Source organism: Balaenoptera physalus (genome assembly GCF_965194825.1).
Source record: "Balaenoptera physalus genome assembly, chromosome: 8".
Classification (NCBI taxonomy): domain Eukaryota; kingdom Metazoa; phylum Chordata; class Mammalia; order Artiodactyla; family Balaenopteridae; genus Balaenoptera; species Balaenoptera physalus.
This window is the reverse complement of record NC_138887.1, coordinates 80,668,238-80,694,361: the sequence shown is the minus strand read 5'-3', so window position 1 is coordinate 80,694,361 and position 26,124 is coordinate 80,668,238. Positions and strand designations below refer to the sequence as shown.

The 26,124-nt window shown below is 41.1% G+C and overlaps 1 protein-coding gene across 3 annotated transcripts in view; it reads right to left on the bottom strand.

Annotated features, from left to right (window-relative positions):
• Positions 1-26,124, bottom strand: part of BMPER (BMP binding endothelial regulator) — a 255,137-nt gene that overhangs the window by 12,439 nt on the left and 216,574 nt on the right. The gene's annotated exons all lie outside the window — the stretch shown is intronic.

The window sequence follows — 26,124 nt, the reverse complement described above, 5'->3', positions numbered from 1 at the left end:
TTTTATAAATGAAAACTTCATTTTACAAATGAACAGATAGGCCCAAAGTCACATTAATAAGTGACAAAAGAGTGAATTAAATTACGCCTCCCGAGATGAGCGCTCTTTTTGTCATAGCATACCACCACCCTCGTCTTCATCTTCCAGCAAGTTTACTGTCTAACAATTTTGACTTAACATTTTATGCAAGATGCCCAAGACTGATAAAATTAGACTACCCTTATTTTTTTCATACCCTGTTCAGCAAAACCTTTTCCTTACAGAATCTAATTCAAGGCTGGAAGCAGAAAAAAATAATATTCAAGATTAGAAATAGCACCAATGATCTTGAAAAGTGATCAGGACATGGTCATCCAATGTTACTATGTGAGCATTGCCTCTTGGTGTGAGACGTGTACATACCTGATTACAGAGAGTAACCTGCTAGCTCTGGGTGGAACTGGTGCACTGCCTGCTCTGAACAAGAATTAAATGGCAGAAACCATATTAAAGAATCAGTATACTCACCGAGTACCCTCAAAGTTATTACATTTCAACACTCAAGGGCACAGCCTTGGGAAATGGAAACTAAACTGGAATAAAAGAGAAATGGATTTGAAGCCTCAAGAGTGCTTCCATTTCATCCAATGAGAGATCATTTGATGCCTGGTTCTTAAGACACAATAATCAGGACAAAAAAACTACGCTCTCTTCTCTCTGTAATAATCAAAACTGTATTTCTTAATACCTTCTCCACTTGTATTACAGAAAACCTGTGAAATTGTGTTCACCAGCAAAGCCTTTCCAATATTAGACACACATGTTGTGTCTTTAAATTCATGTGGAGCCTCAGGCTTCCAAGAAAAGCCAAATAAAGCCTGTTCTTAAAACAGCCTCTAAATGTCTGAGTATGAACCCTCCTCAACATCGTTTCCTTTGTTGTTTCGATTTTTATTTCAGACTAACCCACACTGGTCACATTCATGTTCAGACTTCACAGCAACATTTTCAGCTGTCCCGGTCCTACCCTCCAAGCCCACTTCTGCTTCACATCTGTCACGCACCCTCTTTCCTGGCCCAGGGGTATGGGTCTCTTGCCCTTGTACTCAGCTCCCACTAACGTGACAAAAGTGGGATGGCACCTCGTGGGCCTGGTAAAATGACGGTACTTGTATGGAAAAGATCTCGACAGGAGGAAATGCACCCTCTGCTTTGAAAGAATGTCTAATGCAATTCTGTAAAATTTTGTGGACAGTCAACAAACAGAATTTAACTTGTTTGTGTGAAGGGATTGCTGGCCAACGTTTTCCTTCTTTTCTCTTTATTTCTTCCAGTTGTCTTATGAAGCTATTTATACAGTTTAAAATAAATTCTGGACAGCTAAATCCAATTCACTGAGACGGTTGAGAGAAAATGTTCTAAGCACATACTTAATAATTGCTACGTACACGTACTCAACCCCACCGACAGACTGCTCTGGGCCCTCAGACACAATCAATTATATAGCTACTCTTTAAAACTAAGGAAGATTTGGGCTTCTTCTATTACTTATTCTATTGCCACTCATGAGAAACAATATTTGAGGGAAAGACGTTTGTCAAAGTCAGCCCTTGACTTGAAATATGTCACATATTTCTAAAGGCTTGAAAGATGTGTTTTGTCAAAGAAGTTAAAACTATGTCTTTTTTCATTTGTCAAGTTGATTTTTATGCAAAATTGTGCCCAGGGTTTGTGAGAGAATGGAGAAATAGACAGTGCATACTCTGCTGGAAAAGTGTAAAACTGTTAGCTCTTGAGCATTTTGCTCTACTCAGCTTTTACATGAATTACCACATTTACTCCACACAGAATTGGATACGAGGCAGGTCGTATTACTAGCTCACTTAACAGAAAGGGAAAGTGAAGCTTGGAGATGCTAACAAGTTGCCCAGGGTCACATGGCTGATGACAGACCCGGAACCACAAAACCAGGACTGAACTCAGGTCTTTCTAATCTCAACACTCATATTCATAACACCACTAGAAGATCTTTCTAGAGAGCAATTTGGCAATACTTATAAGTAGCCCTAAGAAATGTTCTTATCCTTTGATAGGGAAATTCCACATCTAAGGAAATAGTAACGCATGTGGACAAAGACTTTATATACAGGGGTTTCAGCACAATGCTATTAAAATGAAAAAAAAAAAAAAAAAAGGAAAAGAAAAGAAAAAGAAAAAGAAATAACCTAAATTGCCTACAATAGGGGCCTGGTTAGATACATTTAGGTGACCTCTATGATGAAATATTCTATGGATATTACAATGATGTTTAGGAAATATATTTTAAAATGCTAGAAAATGTTCAGGAAGGATTAACTGAAAAAGAGCAAAACTGTTTCAGTCTTGTGTGGTCACACACAGAAAACAAAAATAACTGAAAATAGATACGCCCAAATATTCATAACAGTCAACTCAGAGTGGTGGCTCTTTTTATTTTCCTCCATATTTTCTGCAATGAACACATATCACCTTTCTAAAAAGATAAAAATCACAGTGTATTTTTTAAACAACAAAAAGAATGACATAGGACATATTAATATTTAATTCCAAATTTAGGAACTAGAGTGAGAAAATAAAGAATGGGAGAAAAACAGAGTTTCTGTTTGTAGATCTTAGTTATTAAATACTTCTCCAGCTAAAATCTTTCCAATCTGTGGATCGGGGGTGGGGGTGGGGGGCTCCTGACATAGGCTGTGATTTGATTCACTTTATGTTGTCCTCAGATTTCCACGTCATTGATCTACTGATGCTGTGAACTTGACATCCAGGAGGATGGAATGGATAACAGAATAATTATGCATGCTTCTGCTGGTTACAAAGGAATTTATTAAGAGAAAATAAAAGCATCCTCGTATGCCTTTCAAATTTCAGGGAGGGGCAAAACTATTGTCATTCAATTCCTGTTTATCACACTTAATAATTCAGCATGAGGAAAATCTAATTTATGACACAGGGGAGTTGAATTTTTATATGTTAATGGAAGATTATGGTCCTTTCCTTAGTCAGTATTCACCGATATCTACATTTATATTCATTTTACAGAATCAGTAGCAGAATGTTATCACTTTCAGTAGTTACTGAGATTTATGGCTTTGGCTTCTCTGCTTTCATGGCATTATTCTGTCAGTCATGTTCTGTTTGATGCTGAGTTCTTGGTCAGAAAACACCGCCACCCATTGCTCCAGAGGGAAAACACAGGTTGCACTGCAATTAAGCTTTACCAGGAATGCTCTGCAGGTAAAGAGCACTGGCCTGTGCAGTCCCTTTAAAGCACACTTTCTGTCGCAGGAGCTTTTAATTCATGTATCTAGAAATGCTTTTCTGATTTATCCTCCTTGCACTTGGCATCTTTCCTGACAGCAGAGAGGTGCAGGCAGGACTCTTGCTCTGTGGGGTTTGCATAGCTGCATGGTGCAGAGATATGGAAAGAGGACACCAAGAGCTACTGCAGGGTCCCAGGGAGCTGATGCCGTGCTTGCCAGCACTCTGTCACACCACCTGCCTCCCTTCTCTAACCATTTTATGTACGTGTGCCATGTGTCACTAAGACCCTTTGAAGGCTTTTCCTCATAGCACCCAGCAGAGTACGAGTATCAGAGCCCATCTGTGGTCCCTTCCCTCCCTGAAATACAACTTATCACAATTTATCTGCCGGGGAGCCCTCCTCATCTCTTTTCCCTCCCTCAAGTTACAACCACTGCCTCCTGAAAAGCTCTAAGAGAGTAGCCACTAGCCACATGAAGCTGTTTAAATGGAAATTTAAGTTAACTACGATTAAATAAAATTTAAAACTCAGTTCCTCAGTCACACTAGCCACATTTCAAGTGTTGAGTGGCCACATGCGGCTAGTGGCCACCATATTGGACACTTATACCAGTTCCATCACTGCAGAAAGCCCTACTGGTACTGGACGGTGGTACCAAGTATGCAGCTCCATCTATGTTGGAAAACCACCCCTGTCCTCCGCAGAGGGATTTATAGGTGTAGTGAGAGTAAGATCAAGTTCACTCCTGGTGTCTTACCGGGCACCTACAGAAAAAGTTCAAATTTCTTGGCCTCAAAAAGTCAAGGTCCCTAGCGATCTAGATCATCCCTCTTTCTTCCCCACTCATTCTTTTATCCAGTCACATATGAGTGTCTTATTAACCCTCAGGTTTCCTTCTGCCTTGCTGTTCCTGCCTTGAATGTGCCTCCTTGTCTTTTCCACTGGAAAAGTCAGATGCCTATCCTTTAAGGCAGTTCAAATTCCTCCGTGGTGCTCCCTGACTGGCCCAAGAAAAGTTATCCCCTTCCTATTGGGTCTTATCCCCTCCACACCTTTATTCTTGCGCAGACCCTTTGAATCCTAATTACCTCTTTCCCTGTTTCAGGGGGAGGACTGTATCTCGCTCATCCAGCCAAGCATTGTGCCTTGCACACACAGCTCATTAAACATTCAGTGAATCATCAAAAGTGGATGAGAATGGCCTGATAACCTTCACACAGCTTGCACAGGGTCAGACAGTTGGACACCGATATCTGAAGGGCATGAATCCATCCTTGCCCCTACTTGCTGGCCACTGCCTAACATGGCCACGGCATGTGGGCTGCTGGCCACGGCCACCTAGGAACGAAGCTGCTTCTACAAGAACCTTTCCGCCGTCGTTTTCATTTTGAACTTTTTGCACCCCTCTCCGGTATCCCAGAGGATTTCTTTTTAATTTAATGAATGGTGGAAAAAAGGATTTGATGAGAGAATTCTGCATTCATGACATATTTTTGGAAAAGCACATATCCAATATTGTAGGAACAACCTATAGCTCTTCTTGTTACTAAAAAGGCAAGCCTCCAATGCTGCTAAAATCAAAACATCCAACACCTCTCCGCTTCTTAGCAACAGCATACCAAGTGATTTTCCCTGTGTTTTTTCTGGCATGAGGGCCACCGCTGCCAGACAGAAGCAAGTGCTCATGACTTTGCTACCCAAACACAGTTTTGAAGACAGATATATGAACCATTGGGAACTCTCCACACTCTGCTTCTGGGGACACAGAAGGGCAAGCCAGGAGTGACAGCAGCCAGCCCCATCTGGGAGCCAGAGTCAGAGCTCCGGCTTTCCCCTCTGCCACCAGGAAGGGTCTTTGGCTGGGCTATGTTGTTTAATCTGGAGGTCGGCTTCCCTAGAAGCAACACTAGAACGAGACCGGAAGATGACTAGAAAACCACACTGGGGTCCTATGGCTTTCCTTGCTCTGTATATCTGGAAAGTTCACAGAAGCAAGTGAAGGCATCTCAGGCTTGTTAGTGCCTGGGAATCGATGGGAAAGGCTACGTGAGACAGAGTCCTGGTTAGATGGACAGAATGTGTTTAGCTACCAAGAGCCTACTTAAAATTTCACGTATACTTTAACCCTTGAATTCTGCCTTGACCTCCCTAACCTGAGTTACATGGAAGTAACCAGAGGTAGTAGCCACGGTCAGTATCCATGTCACATTATACCTAAGAAAACAACTCCACACGTGACTCGGTAGTGGCTACCTCGGTTCTCCTCAGTACTACAGTATATGGGCACCCTTACACTTTCACAAAAAAAAACACACTCTGACCTAAAAAACAGGGCCCAAAGATTCAATACTGTGAACTATGCGATTGCTTTAGTGAGTTGTCAATGGGAGGGCGGGGCAAACTTGCAGAGCCAGCCAGTAGGGAGTCCCTGCTGCCCCCTGCAGACCCTTCCTGGGCTAGCCACAGTTTGGCACTACCATGGCTTAACTATGGGTGAGAATAACTGAAAGCAAATATTGGCTTAAATATTGGTTCCAGGCGGCCTGGGGTTGCCAGGCCAGTACAGCAAGGTCAGGCATTTCTGGATGGGCTTGTGCATTTCATGAACTCTATCCTAGGAGACAGGGCAGGAGACTGTGGGAGGCCAGCTGTTTCTCTGGTTGTGGATCCTGAATTTATCTGCAGTCCAGCTTTCACCACCACCAAAAGACACACACGCACACATACACACACACACACTTGTTGGACCCTGAGCCCACTCCTTAGTGTGAAGAATGAATTCATTGAGCCCTGTTTGTTCCAGACACTAAGAGAGGCATGGAGATGAACAGAGATGCACCGTACCGAGAAGGGGAAATTGTGCAGATACTAAAAACCAAACTCTTAATGACGTAATGCCTGCTATAACGGGCAGGCAGCTAGAGCAATGGGCAGCTAGAGCCACTAATTCCACAGGGGCGGGCAGGGTGTCCAGAGGTTTCACAGAGTAGGAGAGACGCAGGAACTGGGTCTTGAAGGATCTGTGGAATCATGTTTAGTTAGAGAATGAAGAAAAGGAAATTCCAGGCAAAGAGAGGGGCCCCAGGAAAAGCCCAGAGTTTCCAGTTACTCTAGAGGTAATAGCCACGGTCAGAAGGCATACCCATGTCACATTATACCTAAGAAAACAATCCCAAGCATAACTCGGCAGTGGCTACCTCGGTTCTCCTCAACACTATAAGGGCACAGGGTTTTCAGAGTAAAAGCCCAAGTCACCAGATCTGAGATTTGACAATCATGTGACCCAAACTCCAATGTTAAAAAGCAAAACAAAAAGTCCCTGACAGGCAGTCACAGAGCCTGCTCCTGAAGACCTCGTTCCTCACAGAATAGCCTGGCAGGTCTACTGTTAAGGCATTTCTTTCTTTTAGGCATTCCAATCGTCATAATCTCCAACCTTAACTCCTCGGTGTGACACGCACTCCGTGAGTGTGCTGGTGCCCATGCTGACTCTTCCACTATCTTCCTGAGCTCCCCACTCGGCCCCGTGTGTTTTCATCTTCTTGCCTTCAGGGTCCTTCCCTCTGTAACTGCTCTCTTCCTGCCTTGACAAGAATAAAAATCCAACTACCAAAATAACAGGGAAATAACCTACCAAACCATTTTGATAATTATTCACAAGGAACCCCTTTGATTAGCTGGACTCTGTTCCTGTCGTGTGCACATGGCCTACGTATACGTACTTCCAACCTAAAACCTAGGGACGCTACATGTGCACCTATTTTACATCCTCCAGACACTGAAAAATACTGTTTGCTTTAATCCTCATAACACTCCCCAGGAGGCAAATGCCATGACCTACACGGCAGAAACTAGCGTGTTGCGTAGGAGTTCCAGAAATGGGCATCAGCCTCGGACACCCTTCTAAAGCCAGCGATTGTTTTGGTGGAATAAGAGGTGTCTGTGGACACAGAGATCTCCTTGAAAGGGTAGAAATGCTTATGATTTTCCATAGATGCCAATTTTAACAGGAGTCCCTCACACTTGCTTTGAACAGAGACCAAACGACCATAATGCATGTTCTGGAACCTAAAATATTTTCTCCCTTGATAAGGCCATATATCAGATCATATGTGGAAACTACGCTTCCTATGCCCATAGTTAAGTTTTCTTGTGTCTTAGGGTCGGGGAAGGTGTGTACACCATTCTACTTGCCCCACACCCAGGCGCTACGACTTTAAAGGGGCCAAAGCCAAAGACTCTATACACACTAACATGGTTGGAAATACTCCTCTTCGGAAAGATGAACGACCTTTGCTTGAGTGTGAAACACTGGCTCCACGAAGGGAAAAGCTGATGAACAGACAATTGCTGAGTTGTCACTCATTTCAGTTTGGGCAAAGATGTCTCACATTCATCACATGAGAGAGGAAGCCTGGTCACTACCCCCCTCTAGTGGCCAAGAGTTAGAGCGTCAAGTAACCGTAATTCTTATTCCAGCATTTGCTTCTTACCCTTCACTTTTCCGGGGGAGGCTGGCTGATAAAAGAGAACATAAAAATGGCTGCTTGTCAGAAAATCAATCACTTTTCTCTTAAACACGTCCAACCCATCACTGCCATGCTCACTGTAAAACAATCGTAAGGCTGGTTGGTGGACTAAATCCCTGCATAATCATGAACGCCTACGCGGGGTGCCTGCGCGGCGCGGGCAGGGGTTGGGGTATTGGAGGTGCACCCTGCCAGGAGGGCAAGCGAGGTGGGTCACCGACGGTAACAGACCAGAAGCTTTTCCATTTTTTGTAACATCTCATTTTCCTTATGCACTGCATCTAGCTTCACATACTTTGGTTTTTACAAAAAAATCTCAAGTACAAAAGAGTACCAGACCTTTCACGTGAGCAGGGGAGAAACTCTCTCCCGCATCTGAGGCGGTAACACAATCTGAGGCCGAAGATGCCAGCGTGATGCCAATATTCATCCATGTTCCTGCCTCTTCATTAGTAAAAAAGCAGGTCCCTACAGTACCAGTACTCATGACTATGTCTAAACATGGGCTAAAACTAGGTGATATTCATACGTGGAAAGACCCTCCAGGAACAAGAGGGGACTCTTTACTCAGAAAATCTCAATATCTCTTCTTTGGGGTGACCCGTCTCATCATATTTCTCCCCCGACACAGACAGATACACATCATCTTTGAAACTGTTCCATTCAACTTGACCAACACTAGTTGAGTGCCTGCTGTGTACAAAGCAACCCTGCTCTAAATCTGAGACATTCACGGTGTGGTGAGGAGGACAAGACTGGGCAAGGCAGCGGGCAACAGGCAGCACAATTAAGGAGGCTCAGCCTGGGGCTCCTGTAAGTGCAGGACGGCTCTGGAGAGGAAGCCTCCTTGAATTGCGCTGCCGGGACCCCCTGCTCATCTCTGGGCCCGGGGAGAGGAAAGTGTGCCCGCACAGGTGCTCCCACAGGACAGCTATTAGGGAGTCGCGGGGAGTCAGCAGGAGGAGGCAAGGAGCCCTGTGGAGTCACCACCCCCGGGTGAAGGCCCCAGCTGTGTCACTTGGGGTACAGTCCTTCCCCTTCCTATGCCAGTTTCCCTTGTATAATCTCTCATAGGCTTCTCATGAAAAGTAAGGGAGAAAAGAGACTCCCACTCCCACCACCGCCGTCCCTAAAGAGGAGAAATTCATCCACACCCGGAAATGAAGGTGAGAGGCGGCCAAGGCGGAAACCCCGGGGTTGGCGTCCTAGCCCAGCTGATGCTGAGTGAGGAGGGTGTGGGAAGTGGCATGCTGTTTTCTCTTCTCTCGCGCTCTAGGGTGGCATCCCCTCGCCTCTGCTCTTGGGGACTTCTAGCCCCTGCAGCTCCGGGACGGGTCTGCCTGTCTGGACCGCGCCTGCCCGCCGAGAGGGCAGCTATCGCGAGAGCTTCTCACAAGGGCGGCGAGGCTAATCCACGAGAGCGAAGGCGTCCAGCATCTGGAGGCCACACCCCAGCCACACGCAGCAGCCGCCACCAGCCCAGCTGCTTCAAAGGGGCCGATGCTTCCAGGGCCTTTTTCACATTAGGCAGTGGACGGCTGCCAAGCCCCACAAACCCTCTACTACGTGCGCTAATGAAAGGGCGGCAGTGGCGGCCGCCCCTGGAGGAGGCTGCGCGGCGGGGAACTTTTTTCAGATTCTGGGTGCCTTTCATCAAGCATCCGCCGAGAGCTTCCACCATCAGCTAGCATTCACATCCAATCACCGTGCAAGGAAGGGCTTTTTGCACTCCATAGTCCGTGCAGCTTGGCTGCACAAGGGAAACACAGTCCACCAGACCTAACAGGAGAAGTGTCCTTCCTGAGAGCTCACCCCCATCAATGCGGGATGGCACGCAGCTACTCTCAAATCACAGAAAAGAGGTTTAGGGATCAGACATTCCCCAAACCCAAATCATAAGCACCCTGGGCCCACCGCTTCCTCACCAGCTCCCCACCCTCTGCTGGAATGACAGCACCCTTGTATAAGCCCCAGAGAGATGGAATGCGAGGCCTATTTCCTAGAAGCAACTAAGGAGAAATCGCTTTAAAGGCCCTGCAATGCTCGGGTTGCGGTGAGGCAACATTTCCTGAGTACCTGCTACATGCCACGTGCACTGCAAATATGAGCACATATAATTATGACTGCAAAATTTTTAACAGAAGAGAGAACTAAGACCCAAAGAGGTCAAGTAGTTTTTTGTTTGTTTGTTTAACATCAGACTGTTCAGTAAGTAGCAATGCTGGGTCCGTGCTCTCTCCCTTACATCTCACTGCCTAATATAGTGCATGCTATTCCTTCCACTGGAATGTTCTCCCCACTTCTCCTGGTTAAAAACTCCTCCTCCTCCTTTTATGCAGGCAAAAAGCTTTCTCAGGGCAGGCTTCCGAGATCCCCAAACTAGATGAGGATGCCACTAAACATTCTCGTGGTGGTCCTGAATGGCCCTTGTCACAGCCTGCAACCATGTCCTTGTGGGATTCATGCCTCCCTCCATCCACCCCACTACTCTCCAGAGTGGGCAGGTTTTGCTCACCATCTTTTGCCAGACTTGGTGCAGTGCCTGGTCGAGAGTAGATGCTCAAAACCTATTTTTCCAAATGAATCATTTATCAATGTTTTATAGTCAAGTGCAGATAAAATGACTGCTAAGTCAACAATGAGAAGCAGATGGCTAAATGGCCTGAGAGAGTTTCAAGGAGGAGTGGGCATCCCGTGGATTTCAGTATTACCCACAGCCAAGGGGAAGAAGATCTGGAACTGGCCACTGGATTAGGCACCTGGGAGATGAGTGATGGCCTTAGCAGGAATAGTTTCATGGGAGTGGTGAGTACAGAAATCATCGTGACATGTACTGAAGGTGGAAGATATGTGAGGCACTGACTGAAGACCGTTCTTTCAGTAGGCTGGCAGTGAAGGGAAGAAGAGAAATGGGGCAATAGTTTGAAGGGAAGCCAAGTATAGTGTGTGTGTGTGTGTGTGTGTGTGTGTGTGTGTGTCTTAGGATCAAGGAGACTTGAACTTGTTTTGCACCAGGGAAAAAGACATCCAAGAGAAGATGTTGAAGTGAAAGTGATGGAGGGGGTTAGGTAACTGGGAGAGTAACGTCATGAAGAAAATAGGTGAGAACGGGGTCAAGAATGCAAGAGAAAGACTGTCCTTTTCTTCACTTACAGTTGCTAGTAAATTCCTGAAGAAAATTCCTGGGAAAAAACCCCATAAAAGTCCCTATGCTTATACAAGGCACAGTAGGGGAGGGGGTAAAAACCAAGTTTACCTTCTAGATCAGCAGGTGGATGAAGACTAATGATGCAATGCAAATATCTAGCAAAGAAGGTGGTAGAATTGAATGAAATTAGCAAATGGTGTTTCCAGGTGAAGAAGGAGTCCAGACAAGGGGCAAGAGTACTACCTCTGGAGAGTGACAGTTCTGCTCTCTCTCAGGCCACGCCCTTGGGGACCCATGGCAAACGAAGTGAAATAAAACTAAGCCAAATTTTTAATTAGGCAGAAATTTAGTGCTGGTGATATCGGCCTTTAGCTCCTATGGAGAAAGAGATAATATAGCAGGTTTTCTAGACCTTAATTTTAAATTTTATGATCTAAAGTTAGTGATGGAACATTTTCCCCAAATTGGAGGACCTGAAATTTAGAACCGTTTTTTTGGGGATGACAGGGGGCTTTTCTAGATGCTTTCTTCCTAAATATTTTAATGCTCCCAACTATATAGTAAAAATCTTAATAGCATGCACTGTGGAAACTCATCTTGGTTAAGAAAATGAGTGCTCAAAAATCCTACCAATAGGCTGGATGACTCATAAACAGTCACAGATTCACAGACTCAAGAGTCTTAAAAGACTTAGCAAACATCTACTCCCTGCAGAAATTCCTTTTATAACATCACTGACAGATGGTCATACATCTGCATCCTGTCTGTGACAAGAGCTCAGTAGCTTTTTAGGAATCTCATTCCTGTGATAGACAATTAAGGCTTCTGTTTCTCAGGAAGTTTTCTTATATATTAAGTGAAAATGTGTTCTGTAACTTCCACCCACTTGCTCAGATTCTACCTCCTGTTGGACTATGGAATTATTCTTTTCTATTCCAGAGCCCATATATCTTCTCTAAATACATTACGAAAAATAAAAATGTTCCACTTAAAAACTAACTTTGGAGGGACTTCCAGAAATATTCCTATTGTACCATTTTCCACTTGCTGTGCTTTTATTTCCTTTTACGCCTACCAGCTCGAGAATGTCCAGCTTAAGTATAAAACTTCTTTCCATTTTGTTTATTCTTTCAACAAATCTCTACTGAACAGGGAGGGCATTGTGCTCACCTCCAAGTTAGAGGCAAAGATGAAAAAGATGGGGTTTCTACTCCAAACTACATAATGTGCTAAAATAAATTGTAATGAAAGGAGGAAAACGATGAGTGCTATAAAAAGCAGTACAGTATTAGGAAGGGAGTTCAACTGCGCGAGAGAGATTATTTTGTCTTGGAGGACAGGGAATGAGAAGAAATTATAAAAGATTTCAAGGAAGGGGCATCCCTTGAGTAACATCTTAAAAGAAAGAGTAAGTTTGACCCAGGCAAAGTGGAAGAAAGGGCTTTTCAGAAAACTCGTATTTTAGAAATAGTACTTTTGTTTGAAATGCCACGTGTGCCATGTAGGGATTCTTGAGCATCAAGAAGAAGAACAGAAATGACAGGAAATCAGCTGGAAAGGTAGGCTGTGCTCATATAATGGACTGCCTTGTATGCCAAGCTATGAAGTATGAGCCTAATTTGGAAACCAGAGGAGTCACTGATAAATTTGAGCAGAAAAGTTATAGAATACAAAGTATACCTCTGGAAAATGAGCTGATAACAGTGTGTTAGATGGGCTGAGGAGGTGGAGATGGGGGATTAAAAGGGGTATTAAGTAGCTATTGCAGATGACTCAACTAGGGATCACGAGAGAAAAAATGACACAACCAGGGACCGATCTGGGGGAGCACCAGAAGAAAGTGAGAGGCGATATAAAGCATATGAGATAGGAGGAATACAATCTGCAGAGTTTGTAAAAGGATTTCATGTTGGGGCAAAAGGGAAAAGAAAGGATCAAAAAGTGCCTCTGGAGATTTCAGCCTGGGTTTAAAGTCTATCAACAAATAGGAGGAATGCAGGAGGAGGAGGAGATAGTGGAAAGAAGGAGAGACAACAGAACACGCTGAGTTTCTGGAGGAACGTTCAGGCAGTGAGTGATGGTAAATGTGTAGCAACTGGCTCTTGGGGGGTGGGGAAGAGAGAAATTTGCAGCCTATGCCAATTGCCGTAGTGTAAATTCTCCCACTACAGCTGCTTTCAGGCTACCAACATGACATCACTGATGACTGAACATGGAGTTGGGAAGAGATGCTAACATTTGGCTCTAGAGAGCCACTACAAGCCAGCTCCAGCACACCACTGCACCCAGTAAAAATGTTTAACAGATGTTTGAGAGGGAAGTCAGGAGTTGAGCCAAGAGTGTTCCTTATTGTCCAGTAAACAAAATGTGATTCTTTACAAGACAAAGTTAACACCATGGCTACAGACAGACTTGAGCATCCTTACTGATGTGTTCCAACGTCAGCCAAAAGCCACAAATAAGTTCTCTCATTCTCTGTTACCAACATTCATGTAAACACCATAAAAGAGTGCTGACAGCAACCAATGAGTTTATGCTAGCTTTATTTTTCATAATGTCCTAGGAAGATTCCTCCTTTAACATTTACCACTGTTTTGCCTACCATGAAATGGTAACTAAGTGTTTTGCTAAATCAATTTAAAGGTTGCTTTGTTTCACTGCCACCTTTGCAAGTACCTCGGGGCTCGGCTGCCTAATGTTTTATGACTCCTAATAATGCTGCTCAGTCAATCATAGTATGCAATTTGGCTTTAAAAAAAAAAACATATGCTCCTCTTTATCTCTTTCCAGGTGCATAAAAATCTAGCAACATGACTGATTACTCTTGGGGCAGTCAATGATGCTATGAGGCTATTGTGTGGAAGAAGAAATTTAAAGGGTGAAAAAAAGTGAATAGCACATATAAAGGTAATGGTTGAAAATCACACACTGGGGAAGAATATAGGAGGAAAGAGGACAGAAAAGAATGGTCAAAAAGGATTTTACCATGACTCAACAGTGAAAAGTTATAATTTCTCACCCATATCTTTCCAGTTAATGCACAGATATCATCATATGCCTTCTTCGGGATACAGCAGCCAGTTAAGTATTTTTGTGCAACTACTTCTTATAATAATACTTAAAGGGACATAAACTTCATTCCCCACACAGCAGCCAAATTTTCTTTTAAAAGTATAAAACAAATCATAGCACTCCTCTAATCAAAAGTTTCCAAAGATGTCTCATCACATTAAAAATACAATCTACCTAAGCCCTAATCGTGGTCCACATGCCCTTGATGATCTAAGCCCTTCCTGCTTTACATTCTCGTCTCTATTTACCAGCCTTAGCTCACTACCTTCCACCCGGGCTGGACTTCCTTCTTTTCCTTAAATAGGCAGATCATGGCCGGTAAAATTGTTCAAATTGTTTCGACTTCTTAAGAGTGCATCTATTGTGCTTGTGTGTGTTAGTTTAGCCAAGCTTGTTGCTGCCTCTGGCTGGAACGATCTTCCAGTCTCACTGAAGAGGAGTGGCTCATGCCTTCTCAATTTTCAGGCCAATATTACCTATTACCTTCTCAGACATTCCTTCCCTAACCACCAGTATCTAAAATAACCCCCGCTCCCACTCTACCACCCTCTCTCAAATCAGAAATTATACTATTTAGTTGATTACCAGTTTATTTTTGGTTGCTCTCCCCAACTAGAATGTAAGCTCCATGAGGGACCTTGTCTATCTAATTTCCTGCTAAATCCCCAGCAACTAGCATATTCATTAGCATAAAGCAGGTGCTCAATAAACATTTTTGGGATGAAGAATGCTCCCACTCCCATTAGATGGACGGACACATTTTTATGAAAGAAAAACAGAAGAATGACCAACCAGTCCTGTCTCCTCCATCCAGTCCTCCATTATTCTAAATATAATGCCCTGCCACCATGAATGCCACGTTAAAGTAACGCAACAGGTTGAATAATTTAAATGCATGATTTGGGATCCTGCATAGAACCAGAGACAGGCCATTTTAAAGAAACACCAAGATTGTGTGTGCTGGGACTTCCCTGGTGGCGCAGTGGTTAAGAATCTGCCTGCCAATGCAGGGGACATGGGTTTGAGCCTTGGTCCGGGAAGATCCCACATGCCATGCAGCAACTAAGCCCGTGCGCCACAACGACTGAGCCTGTGCTCTAGAGCCCGCAAACCACAACTACTGAGCCCGCGTGCCACAACTACTGAAGCCCGCACGCCTAGAGCCCGTGCTCCGCAACAAGAGAAGCCACTGCAATGAGAAGCCTGCGCAACACAACGAAGAGTAGCCCCACTCGCGGCAACTAGAGAAAGCCTGCGTTCAGCAACAAAGACCCAGTGGAGCCAAAAATAAAATTAATTAATTAATTAATGTAAAAAAAAAGGATTGTGTGTGCTGATTTCTCTGTGGTATACTGAGAGCAGCCCCCAGTACTTCCCAGGATGCCCTGCAGTAAGGGAAGGTACATGTAGGTATGAGTTTCCTTCAGTCACTCATTCATCCACCTAGCATTTACTAAGCACCTACTACACATTGTGCTGAGAACTGATGATTTAAAGATGAGGAGTCAAAATTTTGATACTATACGATCAACATTACCATAGAGATATGAAGAAAGGACATGGAGATATCAGAGAAGAAAATGATCAATCGAGTTGGGAATATGGGTAATATACTTGAGAAAACTTCAATGAATGGGGGACCAATAATCACCAATGATTTTAGTTTTATAAACAAGGAAAGGAAGGCTAGCAGGGAGAATAGCGAATATAAAGCCATTAAGCCCTGAAATGACACTACCTATTTGGGGAATTACAAATAACTTTATATGACATGAGTGGTTGCATATATGTGGGGGAGGGCTGTAGTTTCACCAAATCATAACAAAGACAACACAGACAAGAGAACTACAGGCTATCTATCTACAACTATAAGGGCAAAAAATACTGTATGAAATATAATTATATAGAACCCAACAGTACATTAAAAGAATAACATATCAAACCAAGCAGGGTTTGTTTTAGGAATGCAAGGTTCGTTTGATATCAAGATATTTAATGATATAATTTTTCACATTAATAGATGACACAAGAATAACTATATATTCATGTTGACAGATGCAATAAAATGTGTAATAAATTAAACATTTATTCCTGATTTTAAACATGGTAAAACTGAAATAAAAGAATGCTTATTTAATACAATGAACAGCATCTATCTCAATTTAAGGAGCCAGAATTATTAAGTAGCAGTATTCTTAAAGTTATATCCTCTAAAATTACACAAGAAGTCAAACAATAGACATAGATTTTAGAAAGGGCAAAATTATACTTACTTGCAAATGATATGATTGTCTATAACTAGGGAACTTCAAAAAAATAAGTTGTAAAAACAGCTTTACTAAATGCCAGTAATAACTGCTTGGGAAATACACTGTACATAAAAATTCAATTCACAATACTAACAAGTCAATGTCACAGAAGACTAAAAATGCAGAATCTATATGAAGCAAACAACAAAATGTGCATACCTGTGTAAATGAAGAGTGATTTCCTCACATAATATAGTTGACTTTATTTCATATTTAAAAATTCTGTATTCTGTAAGTATTAATAATGTGATAAGAATCAAAAAAATAAATTTAAAGAAAATACTTAAAAAAAATCTCTTTGGCTGCATAGTGGAAACTGGGCATAGAGGCAGAATTTGTGTCAATAGTCGGGGACAGATGCACTTGAGGGAGGAGGGAGAGAAAGTGGAAGCACAAAGAGATGATGACGGGGCTTCCCTGGTGGCGCAGTGGTTGAGAATCTGCCTGCCAATGCAGGGGACACGGGTTCGACCCCTGGTCTGGGAAGATCCCACATGCCGCGGAGCAACTGGGCCCGTGAGCCACGACTACTGAGCCTGCGAGTCTGGGGCCTGTGCTCCGCAACAAGAGAGGCCGCGACAGTGAGAGGCCCGCGCACCGCGATGAAGAGTGGCCCCCACTTGCCGCAACTAGAGAAAGCCCTCGCACAGAAATGAAGACCCAACACGGCCATAAATAAATAAAATAAAATAAATAAAAATTAAAAAAAAAAAAAGAGATGATGACGGTCTGCACCAAGGCAATGATGGTTACTAATGCAACCAAGGCAGTGGATTTTAGATATGTTTAAGGGCTTACATCAACACGATTCAGAAAATGGCTGAATGTTTGCACATGAGAGTTAAAGGAGAGAGAAAAATCAATGACTTATACATTCAACAAATATTTGCTGAGACCTTCTATGTGCTAGGCACTAAATTAGGCACTGGGAGCATGGATAATTAAGTGAGAAGACACATTAGTTTCGCAACCTCCTAGGAGAGAGAATAGATTAAAAGTATAGTTTCAACCCATGAGAAGCCTACACGTATTTCTTTAAGTACAAACAAAAAAAATCTAATATAGACATTAATTAGCTGGAAATTAGGAAGAAATTATGCTTTCAAATTAAAGAATAGCTAGAGGAGATTCTGAAAGTGTTGAATTAATGGAGAAGAATGTAGAACTGCAGGGAAAGGTAGATTTAAAACTAATCTGTGAATTTGGCTCAAATGCAGAAGCAGCCAGACCCATAATTCAGGAGACTACAAAGCGAAATTTCGAAGTGAAAGAGAACCCAGGCCTCTCGACCACTGGCTCTCAACCCTGATTACACCTTAGAATCACCAGGAAGCTTTAAACAACTCTGATGCTGGGGGCCACAACTGGCAGAGATTCTGACTTAATTGGCCCAGATGTGGCCAGAGTATCAACAAACCCCCAGGTGACTCCCTGGTGCAGCTCGGATGGAGAACCCCAGACGCTGATCCTCATCACTAGCAGATCTTGATTCTTGGTCTAGATACTGACTCCAATGAAACACAGCTAAGGAGGCCCTATTCTTAGTGTTCACAGATCGCGCTAGCCCGTAATTCTCCACAGGAATCATCATAATCAATAAACTCACTTTTTTTAGAATAGAGCAACTAAGATTTTTAGAATTGTCTCCAAGCTAAATAGCTTTTCTAACCTTAAAAGTGCTGAGAGCACATTATAGTCTGATGATTTTCTTCTACCTCTGTTGTATAAATAAAATTATGGGGTCAAAATATAAGCCTGCTCCCCCTAAATTTGCACTAAAATAATTTTACTTAATTTTAGAAATACTGGTCTGCATTGAGCTCTTATAATTGTATCCATCTATGCAATATTCTCTAAAGAAAGAATTCTGATGTTAAAGAATGCAATATAAGTATAAAAACTGATTGGAAGAGTTTCTATGAACTCTAAGAACGTTCTATTTGCCCATTAACCTTTGCACAAGAATCAGTTAACTGCTGAGGCAAATGTTATTTAAGACCTTGGATGAAAACCATCCCTGTGTACATATATCATAACTCAGAAAAATGAACAATCTTGGTTATTATTAGAAACACTTCAAAGAAGGAACTGTAATCTTCTCCCTCAAAGCCCTTTACTTACAATTTTCCTTCAACTAAAGGTCACTGCAAAACCAGACTTCTTTAAGGGAAGAATGAAGGAGTCAAGGGCAAATGACGGGCTGCAAGAAGTTTCTTGTTAGCAAGGCTTTCTCTCCAACCAAACCGGCTTCTATTTCTCACGGCTTTGCCCTGCAGGCCTGGCACTGTATGCAGGCAAATTCACTAAGGGGCTGAAGGTCCAGCTGAACTCTGTCCCATGGTCCTTTTACTTGAACTAGCAGCCTTGGCCTCACCTGAGGCCTCACAAGAGTTTTTTTAGAAATGCAGAATCTCAGCCCTACCCCAAGCTATTGAACCATATTCTATATTTTAACAAGATTTCTGGGGATTTGAATGTGCATTCAAGTTTGAGAAGTACCGATCTAGAACAGAGCTACTGAGTGTACAGCAGCTTCAGCATCACCCAGGAGCTAGGTAGAAATGGAAGAATCGGGCTCCATCCCAGACTTACTCAATCAGAATCTTGAAGGTGGAGCCTGGGGCCCAGGAATCACCACTTCACCTGGAGTGTAATTTACCTGGAGCTCTCCCGGCAATTTCTGCGCACAGCCAGGTTTGAGAAGCAGCAGTCTAGAGCCTTGCCCCTACCTTCAAAGCACTGCTTTCAAACAAGGCTGGGCCTGAAGACAGTCCATCAGAGTAGAAGGAGGGAAAAACAACTTCTGTTTATATTTACTATTATGCTACCTTATTTTAATTTACATTTTCATATTTTATAAGGTACGTGATGTGCTAATATTGAAATACATATGTAATTATATATGATATAATGTATGTGTATACTGTAATATATGTGTAGTGTATGTGTATATTACACATATGTGTGTAATATGTACATTATATATAAATATATATGTGTAATATAAATATGTATTATAAAGGATATGTGTTCAAACCATCTTTTACTCATAGGAGTGAGTATTTAAAGACATTCGGAGACTGGTTATTGGTCCTAGTGACCCATTCACTGGTATAGTGAAATCAGCTTTGGGAGGTATCACAAGTAATATGCTTCTAATAATATTTTCAATATACAAATTCATAATTTGCTTATTGATAAATTAGAATTCAAATAAGATTCAAAGTTGTCACCATAATAATATGACTCTGTCACTTACATTCTGTCACGTTCACCTATTGACCATTTATGCATCTATCCATCATTCCCCAAACACTTATATGGTATTTATTAACTACTATACTCCTAACGCTAAGAATAAAGCAATGACGCAGACAAATATGATCCCACCCTTATGTCCTAATGACACTCCCAAACTGGGTCCACAATCAAGCAACTCATCACCACAGTTGAGATGAAGGCTGTGATTAGAGACATAGAGCCGAGAGAACTGAGCAGAAGGAGTGAATCTGGTCTGGAAATTGGGGTTGGATTCTCTGAAAAACTGATAACTGGGGCTGAGACCAAAGGATGAGTAGGAGTTAAATGGAAGAGAAAAGGGAGAGGTTGTAGCTTCAGAATGGGATGGTACAATATATCACCCATCCTCTATGCCACAGCCAGAGGTTATGTTTATCATCTGAGGATAAATCTTGAGTTCTCACTCCTTAGAAGTTTCAGAATAAAATGATAAATCCAGTGGTTTGAGAGCTCAGTCTTAAGTTTTTGCAGAGCATACTTTTAATTTCCCTTTTGTAAAAAAAATCAAAATATTGGGTCCTGATCCATTTTCCCATCCCCATCCCCACTAAAGATGTCTGAGAGTATTAAAAACAAATCTTTCACAATGATGGAAATCTTCTAATGTGTGTATCTCTAAAATACTCCTATTATCAAGGCTGCTGGTAAATTTAATTTTGTTCCTATTTTCATGGTGATTTCATTGTATGGAAAATACAGCTGCATTCCTCAAAGACTTTGCTATGTGCCTCAAAGAGTTTACTATATGCTTCATTTACTCAGTCCCTCCCTCAACAAACATGCATTGAGCATCTACTATGTGTGAGGCCAGGACACTGAGCAAGGCAGGTGGAGTCCCAGCCCTCATGGAGCTACATGTTGGGCAGGGAACAGCCAAGTAATCAGGCACTTAACACTTAACAGAGCCATGGTAAGAGTTACAAGGAATGTAGGATGAACCTCCTCTGAGTCCCAATCCTGAGCTAGGGAGCACTGAGAAAGAGGTCTAAACTCGGTCTGGGAAATCAGGGATGAAGTTTCTAAGGCTGGCCCTTGGTGGAGAAAGGTTTTCTTTTTCTTTCAAAATGCTAATAATCAGTGCTTCCTTAGCTCCTTCTAGTTCTGCTATTTCCTAGCTATGGGAAGGCTTTTTATAGACGAACAAAAGTAAAGGTCATCTTTTTCAAGTGCAGGAAAAGTCCTTGCTCTATATTTCTTTGGCCCTTCACAACGCCCTAAAATTGACACACTGCACTGGGTATGCCATTATTGATAGATGCTCAATAAATGTGACTGTTATTTGATTGACAAGTAAAAGGGAAGAAAACTTTTTTTCTTTTGAAGTCCTGGGTGATGCTCATTGAATAGCAATCAAGCTTAACTCAGAGTTGTGTCAACAATAAGGGGAAATTTGTATTTCATTCTTACACTAAAGGTTCTCCTAATGAAAACTGACTCTATAATTCTTTTTTGTTTAATATTCATGACCAAAATTCTCAGGGATCAAGGAGAAAGGTGTGTAGAATGCAAACAAAGAATACACTTCAGGAGTGGAAGACTAAAAACCAAGTCACTTTTAAAGTATAAATAAACTTAGGAAAAATGGAAGGAATTCAGTTTGAAATTATAAACATTAAGAACTTTTGTACAATAAAAAGTAAAGAAACCAAAATATTGAAACTAAAATACCAAGTACTAGCTGTATCCCTGGGCAAGTAACTCAAACTTCTGTTCAAAATGAAATATTTCAAACAGAAAAGAACAGAAAGTAACACAGCAAGTAGCTATGTAACCAGCATTCAGAATTAACAAATGTTAACATTTTGCTATATTTATTTTAGGTTTTTAAAAGAAAGAAAACATTAGAGGTGTAGTAGAAATTCTCCTCAATCCTCTGCAGCCCTAATTCCAAGTCCCAAAGGCAAATGAGTATTATTTATAATAATTTCATATTTTTACTTACTACATATAATTGTATCCATGAACAATAAGTGCTATTCTTTTATATTTTAAATTTTACACCAATGATATCACAATGTGTATATCCTTCTTGAGCGTGATTTTTCCACAAAACATTATGTTTTCAAAATGTATGCATACTGATACTAGTACATTTGGTTCATTCAACTTTAACCTAATCATTGACAATAAGGTATTTTCAATTTGGGGCTACTATTGAAAATACTCCCGACCAGAGGGCAGACAGCAGAAGCAAGAAGAACTACAATCCTGCAGCCTGTGGAACAAAAACCACATTCACAGAAAGATAGACAAGATGAAAAGGCAGAGGGCTATGTACCAGATGACGAACAAGTTAAAACCCCAGAAAAACAACTAAATGAAGTGGAGATAGGCAACCTTCCAGAAAAAGAATTCAGAATAATGATAGTGAAGATAATCCAGGACCTCGGAAAAAGAATGGAGGCAAAGATCAAGAAGATGCAAGAACTGTTTAACAAAGACCTGGAAGAATTAAAGAACAAACAAACAGAGATGAGCAATACAATAACTGAAATGAAAACTGCACTAGAAGGAATCAATAGCAGAATAACTGAGGCAGAAGAACGGATAAGTGACCTGGAAGACAGAATGGTGGAATTCACTGCCACCGTAAAGAAGAAAATAAAGAAAAAAGAATGCAAAGAAATGAAGACAGCCTAAGAGACTTCTGGGACAACATTAAATGCAACAACATTCGCATTATAGGGGTCCCAGAAGGTGAAGAGAGACAGAAAGGACCAGAGAAAATATTTGAAGAGATTATAGTCGAAAACTTCCCTAACATGGGAAAGGAAATAGCCACCCAAGTCCAGGAAGCACAGTGAGTGCCATACAGGATAAACCCAAGGAGAAACACGCCGAGACACACAGTAATCAAATTGGCAAAAATTAAAGACAAAGAAAAATTAATGAAAGCAGCGAGGGAAAAATGACAAATAACATACAAGGGAACTCCCATAAGGTTAACAGCTGATTTCTCAGCAGAAACTCTACAAGCCAGAAGGGAGTGGCATGATATACTTAAAGTGATGAAAGGGAAGAACCTACAACCAAGATTACTCTACCCGGCAAGGATCTCATTCAGATTTGATGGAGAAATCAAAAGCTTTACAGACAAGCAAAAGCTATGAGAATTCAGCACCACCAAACCAGCTCTACAACAAATGCTAAAGGAACTTCTCTAAGTGGGAAACACAAGAGAAGAAAAGGACCTACAAAAACAAACCCAAAACAATTAAGAAAATGGTCATAGGAACATACATATCAATAACTACCTTAAACGTGAATGGATTAAATGCTCCAACCAAAAGACACAGGCTTGCTGAATGGATACGAAAACAAGACCCATATATATGCTGTCTACAAGAGACCCACTTCAGACCTAGGGACACATACAGACTGAAAGTGAGGGGATGGAAAAAGATATTCCATGCAAATGGAAATCAAAAGAAAGCTGGAGTAGCAATACTCATATCAGATAAAATAGACTTTAAAATAAAGAATGGTACAAGAGACAAGGAAGGACACTACATAATGATCAAGGGATCAATCCAAGAAGATATAACAATTGTAAATATATATGCACCCAACATAGGAGCACCTCAATACATAAGGCAACTGCTAACAGCTATAAAAGAGGAAATCGACAGTAACACAGTAATACTGCAGGACTTTAACACCTCACTTACACCAATGGACAGATCATGCAAAATGAAAATAAAAAAGGAAACAGAAGCTTTAAATGACACAACAGACGAGACAGATTTAATTGATATTTATAGGACATTCCATCCAAAACAGCACATTATACTTTCGTCTCAAGTGCACACGGAACATTCTCCAGGATAGATCACATCTTGGGTCACAAATCAAGCCTCAGTAAATTTAAGAAAATTGAAATCATATCAAGCATCTTTTCTAACCACAATGCTATGAGATTAGAAAGGAATTACAGGGGAAAAAATATAAAAAACACAAACACATGGAGGCTAAACAATACGTTACTAAATAAACAAGAGATCACTGAAGAAATCAAATAGGAAATCAAAAAATACCTAGAGACAAATGACAATGAAAACACGATGATCCAAAAGCTATGGGATGCAGCAAAAGCGGTTCTAAAAGGGAAGTTTAAAGCTATAAAAGCCTACCTCAAGAAACAAAAAAAATCTCAAATAAACAATCTAACCTTACACCTAAAGGAACTAGAGAAAGAAGAATAAAGAAAACCCAAAGTTAGCAGAAGGAAAGAAATCATAAAGATCAGATCAGAAATAAATGAAATAGAAACAAAGAAAACAATAGCAAAGAGCAATAAAACTAAAAGCTGGTTCTTTGAGAAGATAAACAAAATTGATAAACCATTAGCCAGACTCATCAAGAAAAAGAGGGAAAGGACTCAAATCAATAAAATTAGAAATGAAAAAGGAGAAGTTACAACGGACACCACAGAAATACAAAGCATCCTAAGAGACTACTTCAAGCAACTCTATGCCAATAAAATGGACAACCTGGAAGAAATGGACAAATTCTTAGAAAGGTATAACCTTCCCAGACTGAATCAGGAAGAAACAGAAAATATGAACAGACCAATCACAAGTAATGAAACTGAAACTGTGATTAAAAATCTTCCAACAAACAAAAGTCCAGGACCAGATGGCTTCACAGGTGAATTCTATCGAACATTTAGAGAAGAGCTAACACCCATCCTTCTCAAACTCTTCCAAAAAATTGCAGATGAAGGAACACTTCCAAACTCACTCTATGAGGCCACCATCACCCTGATACCAAAACCAGACTAAGATACTACAAAAAAAGAAAATTACAGACCAATATCACTGATGAATATAGATGTAAAAATCCTCAATAAAATACTAGCAAACAGAATCCAACAACACATTAAAAGGATCATACACCATGATCAAGTGGGATTTATCCCAGGGATGCAAGGATTCTTCAATATATACAAATCAATCAATGTGATACACCATATTGACAAATTGAAGAATAAAAACCATATGATCATCTCAATAGATGCAGAAAAAGCTTTTGACAAAATTCAACACCCATTTATGATAAAAACTCTCCAGAAAGTGGGCATAGAGGGAACCTACCTCAACATAATAAAGGCCATATACGACAAACCCACAGCAAACTTCATTCTAAATGGTGAAAAACTGAAAGCATTTCCTCTAAGATCAGGAACAAGACAAAGATGTCCACTCTCACCACTATTATTCAACATAGTTTTGGAAGTCCTAGCCACGGCAATCAGAGAAGAAAAAGAATAAAAGGAATAGAAATTGGAAAAGAAGAAATAAAACTGTCACTCTTTGCAGATGACATGATACTATACATAGAGAATCCTAAAAATGCCACCAGAAAACTACTAGAGCTAATCAATGAATCTGGCAAAGTTGCAGGATACAAAATTAATGCACAGAAATCTCTTGCATTCCTATACACGAATAATGAAAAATCTGAAAGAGAAATTAAGGAAACACTCCCATTTACCATTGCAACAAAAAGAATAAAATACCTAGGAATAAACCTACCTAAGGAGACAAAAGACCTGTATGCAGAAAACAGTAAGACACTGATGAAAGAAATTAAAGATGATACCAACAGATGGAGAGATATACCATGTTCTTGGATTGGAAGAATCTATATTGTGAAAATGACTATACTACCCAAAGCAATCTACAGATTGAATGCAATCCCTATCAAATTACCAGTGGCATTTTTTACAGAACTAGAACAAAAAACCTTAAAATTTGTATGGAGACACAAATGACCCCGAATAGCCAAAGCAGTCTTGAGGGAAAAAAACGGAGCTGGAGGAATCAGACTCCCTGACTTCAGACTATACTACAAAGCTACAGTAATCAAGACATATGGTACTGGCACAAAAACAGAAACATAGATCAATGGAACAAGATAGAAAGTCCAGAGATAAACCCATGCACCTATGGTCAACTAATCTATGACAAAGCAGGCAAGGATATACAGTGGCGCCTCTTCAATAAGTGGTGCTGGGGAAACTGGACAGCTACATGTAAAAGAATGAAATTAGAACACTCCCTAACACCATACACAAAAATAAACTCAAAATGGATTAGAGACCTAAATGTAAGACCAGACACTATAAAACTCTTAGAGGAAAACATAGGAAGAACACTCTTTGACATAAATCACAGCAAGATCTTTTTTGATCCACCTCCTAGAGTAATGGAAATAAACGCAAAAATAAACAAATGGGACCTAATGAAATTTCAAAGGTTTTGCACAGAAAAGGAAACCATAAACAAGACAAAAAGACAACCCTCAGAATGGGAGAAAATATTTGCAAACGAATCAACGGACAAAGGATTAATCTCCAAAATATATAAACAGCTCATGCAGCTCAATAATAAAGAAACAAACAACCCAATCCAAAAATGGGCAGAAGACCTAGATAGACATTTCTCCAAAGAAGACATACAGATGGCCAAGAAGCACATGAAA